Raw genomic sequence first — 5,102 nt, 5'->3', positions numbered from 1 at the left:
ACAAGAACCGTGAGCAGTATGATCACCAAATCGATCGCGATGATCGACATCGGGTGCCCACCCCTCCCCCGAGGGGTGGTTCATACGCGCCTCGACAACAGGATGATAGACGCCAGCACAGTGTTGGGAGAAGGATCCGAGTCGACCCCGGGGAACCAGGCTTTGATGCGAGATCCATTATCGTTCAAGGTCTGGTCGACAGGAAGAGAGCTCACCGAGAGGGTCACAATAGAGATTTACCCACCAGCAGCAGAGTGCACGTCTCAGGACCAGAGTGTTTCAGCAGAGCCATCAGGGCTGCGGTGATTCCTCCCAACTTCAGGTTGGCGACTGGAGTCAGTAAGTTCACTGGTGAGTCCAAGCCTGATACTTGGCTTGAAGACTATCGAGTGGCTGTTCAGATTGGCGGCGGCAATGATGAGGTGGCCATGAAACATCTGCCTCTTATGTTTGAGGGTTCGGCCAGAGCATGGTTGAATCAGTTAGCACCCAGCAGCATTTACACTTGGGAAGACCTTGCCCGAGTGTGTTAGAACGTTTGAAGGAACTTGCAAGCGACCAGCAGGACTGACAGAGTTGCAATCTTGTGTGCAGAAGTCGAATGAAACTTTGAGAGATTACATCCAGAGATGGATCACGTTGCATCACACGGTAAAAAATGTATCTGATCACCAGGCAGTGTGTGCCTTCAAGGAAGGCGTTAAGTATAGAGAGCTAAACCTAAAATTTGGTAGAACCGAGACATGTCTCTGAGTCGAATGATGGAGATAGCCACCAAGTATGCCAATGGTGAAGAAGAGGATCGGCTCCAGAGTGGCAAGCACAAGTCAGTCGCCCACAAAACCGGAAGAGGGAACTCCAGTCGGAAGCAGAAGCGGAAAGCCGAGCTAGCTGCTCCTGGAGAAGCCTTGACCGTGACTCAAGGAAAGTTTAAGGGAAGCCCAAAGGGTCTTGGAACCCTAAGAAGGTGAAAGACAAGGAAGGAAATGACGTGATGGATTTGCCGTGCCACATCCACACAAAAAAAGATGAGGAGGGTAAATTCATTTACCCGAAACATACCACTCGACAGTGTCGGCTCTTGATCCAGCAATTCCAAGGGAAACAGCCCAAAGATAAGGAAAAGGAGTCGGACAAAGTTGAGGACAAAGAGAATAGTGATGATGGATATCCCCAGGTCAATTCCACCCTGATGATTTTTGCTGACGTTGAAATCAAAAGTCGACTGAAAGTTATCAACCGAGAAGTGAATATGGTTGCTCCGGCGACACCCAGTTATCTGAAATGGTCTCAGACTGCCATCACATTCGACCAGTCTGATCACCCGGCACACATAGCCACCCCTGGGAGGCAAGCTCTGGTGGTCGACCCAGTCGTCGAAGGCACTCGTTTGACTAAAGTTTTGATGGATGGTGGCAGTAGCCTGAACATACTATACGCAGAGACGTTGAAAGGGATGGGCATTCTGATGTCCAGACTCAGTACCAGCAACATGAGTTTCTATGGAGTCATTCCTGGAAAGAAGGCTGCGTCACTCGGTCAAATTGCTCTTGATGTGGTTTTCGGTGATTCCAAAAATTACCACAAAGAAAAGTTGACATTTGAAGTTGTGGATTTCCAGAGTGCCTATCACGCTATTTTGGGCAGGCCAGCTTATGCACGTTTTATGGCTCGACCATGTTACGTGTACCTCAAATTGAAGATGCCTGTCCCCAAAGGTGTGATCACCATCATTGGCAATCGGAAGAAGGCGGAAGAGTGCTTTCAGAAAGGCTCAAAGATCATCGATGCTCAAATGGCAGCGGAAGAGTGGCAGGAATACCAGAAAACTACAGACCCGAGTGATTTGTTGCGAGCCAAGAAGCCCGCTACGGAATCATCATTTCAGTCATCTGGTGAGACAAAACCGATTCACATTCACCCGACCGACCCCAGTGCTGGTCTGACTCATATCTCTACAACGCTCGACTCCAAATAGGAAGAAGCGCTCATCCAGTTCCTCCGTGAGAACTGGGACATCTTCGCATGGAAACCTTCTGACATGCCTGGTGTTCCCAGGGGGGCTGGCTGAGCACCGTCTACGAGTCGACTCAAAAGTGAAACATGTTAAAGAACATCTTCGATGGTCCGCCGTCCAAAAAAGAAAGGACATTGGCGAGGAGGTGGCTCGGCTCTTAGCAGCAGAGTTTATCCGAGAAATTTATCACTCCGAGTGGCTCGCCAATGTTGTCATGGTCCCCAAGAAGGACAAGTCACTTCGCATGTGCATTGACTTTAAACATATCAAACGGGCTTGCCCGAAAGATCATTTTCCTCTCCCCCGCATCGACCAAATAGTCGACTCGACTGCGGGATGTGAGCGCCTATCTTTCTTAGACGCCTATTCCGGGTACCATCAGATCTGTCTGTATGGACCCAATGAGTATAGTACTTATGGTCGAGCGGGAAGAAGAAGGAAAAGACTTTAAAGTTCAGCACCCAGTGTATTATATTTCTGAAGTTTTGACCCCATCAAAGCAAAGATACCCTCATTATCAAAAGCTTGTATATGGGATTTATATGACCACGAAGAAGGTTGCTCATTACTTCTCTGACCATTCCATTACAGTCGTCAGCGACGCTCCATTGTCAGAGATTTTGCACAACAAAGATGCAACCGGTCGAGTGGCAAAATGGGCGATTGAACTCCTTCCCCTAGATATCAGGTTTGAGGCAAAGAAAGCCATCAAGTCCCAAGCAATAGCAGATTTCATCGCCGAGTGGACCGAATAGCAACTGCCGACTCAAGTTCACTCGAAGAACTGGACCATGTTCTTTGATGGTTCTAAGATGCTGAATGGATCCAGTGCTGGGGTAGTGTTGGTTTCCCCCCAAGGAGATAAGCTCAGATATGTGCTCCAGATTCACTTTGATTCCTCCAATAACGAAGCAGAATACGAAGCACTTTTGTATGGGTTGCGTATGGCCATTTCACTCGGCGTCCATCGCCTCATGGTCTATGGCGACTCTGATTTGGTGGTTAACCAAGTGATGAAGGAGTGGGACGTCAGAAGCCCAGCCATGACTGGTTACTGCAATGTAGTGAGAAAGCTAGAGAAGAAATTCGAGGGGTTAGAGCTTCATCATATACCCCGATTGAAAAATCAAGCAGCTGATGATTTGGTAAAAATAGGTTCCAAGAGAGAAGCCATTCCCAGTAATGTGTTTTTAGAACACATCCACACACCATCAGTTCAAGAGGATCCTTTCACCGAAGAAGCCCCGCAGCCAAAAAGTGCCACGAATCCGACTGAAGTTGAGGTCCCAGCTGTGGTCGACCTGATCATGGAAGTTTTGGTCATCACTCCCGACTGGACAGTGCCATACATCGCGTATATCCTAAGGAAAGAGCTCCCAGAGAATGAAGAAGAGGCTCGACAGATAGTCCGTCGATCCAAGGCCTTTACTGTGATAAAGGGACAGTTGTACAGGGAAAGCACGACTGGAGCCAGTCAGAAATGTATAACGCCAGAAGAAGGTCGGATAATTCTTGACGATATCCACTCGGGGACCTGTGGCCATCATGCGTCCTCTCGGACTATTGTGGCTAAAGCATACCGAGCGGGGTTTTACTGGGCCAGGGCAAATAAAATGGCGAAAGAGATAGTCGACAAGTGTGAAGGATGTCAGTTCTATTCCAATATGTCACACAAGCCCGCCTCAGCCTTGAAGACCATTCCAATCGTCTGGCCCTTCGCTGTTTGGGGATTAAATATGGTTGGACCACTGAGAACTGGCAGGAGCGGCTTCACCCATGTACTGGTGGCAGTCGACAAGTTCACTAAGTGGATCAAAGCCAAGCCTATCAAGAATCTTGATGCCGGCACTGCTATCAGCTTCATCAGAGAGTTGATATTCAGATATGGAGTTCCGCATAGCATCATCACTGATAATGGGTCAATCTTCGATTCCGAGCAATTCAAAGCCTTTTGCGCTTCTCAAGGCACGCGAGTCGACTACGCTTCCGTCGCTCACCCCCAGTCGAATGGACAGGCAGAAAGAGCAAACGGCCTAATTCTCAAAGGACTGAAACCCCGGTTGATGCGTGATCTCAAACACGCAGCAGCCGCGTGGGTCAACGAACTTCCATCAGTCCTTTGGGGATTGAGGACTACTCCTAATCGGTCGACTGGGCGAACTCCATTCTTTCTGGTCTATGGAGCTGAAGCAGTTCTGCCGAGTGACCTGCTTCACAATGCACCCCGAGTCGAGCTCTGCTCTAAAGATGAAGCAGAACAAGCCCGGCAGGACATAGTCGACCCTCTAGAAGAAGAAAGAGAGATGGCCATGATCCGATCGACCATCTATCAGCAGGACTTGCGTCGATTCCATGCCAGAAACATGAAGAGTCGAGCCTTCAAAGAAGGAGACTTGGTCCTCCGAGTGGATCAACAGAAGCCACACAAACTCGCCCCTACTTGGGAAGGCCCCTTCATCGTCACCAAAGTTCTCCACAATGGAGCATACCATCTTTACAATGTCGGTCGCCAGATTGATGAGCCACGAGCTTGGAATGCGGCTGCTCCTCCCCTTTTACACTTAAGTACTAACTCAGGTGAGATGTAATAAAAAGTGCTCCTGTAGTTTGTTTATCAAAGACAAAATTGTTATAATTTTCCCATTGATTGTTGTTGCTTTCGTTTATGTGAGAAATCCCCCAGTGGGTGGCTTAGCTACGAATCTGTTTCGCCTAAGTTTGTAAATAATTGTCCTACCGAGTGACGAGCAAGCCTCTCGCTCGAAGGCTTAGTCGTGAATCTGTTTCGCCTAAGTATTTGAAAATCCTACCGAGTGGTGAGTCTGCCTCCCACTCGAGGGGGCTTAGCTGCAGTCTAGTACTCGCCTAAGCATTTGAAAATCCTATCGAGTGGTGAGTCTGCCTCCCACTCGGGGGCTTAGCTGCAGTCCAGTACTCGCCTAAGTACTTGAAAATCCTACCGAGTGGAGAGCGTACCTCCCACTCGGGGGCTTAGCTGCAGTCCAGTACTCGCCTAAGTACTTGAAAATCCTACCGAGTGGAGAGCAAACCTCCCACTCAGGGGCTTAGCTGCAGTCCAGTACTC

Source organism: Triticum aestivum, chromosome 7B (genome assembly GCF_018294505.1).
Source record: "Triticum aestivum cultivar Chinese Spring chromosome 7B, IWGSC CS RefSeq v2.1, whole genome shotgun sequence".
Classification (NCBI taxonomy): domain Eukaryota; kingdom Viridiplantae; phylum Streptophyta; class Magnoliopsida; order Poales; family Poaceae; genus Triticum; species Triticum aestivum.
The sequence above is the reverse complement of the archived record's forward strand: the minus strand, read 5'-3'. Positions refer to the sequence as shown.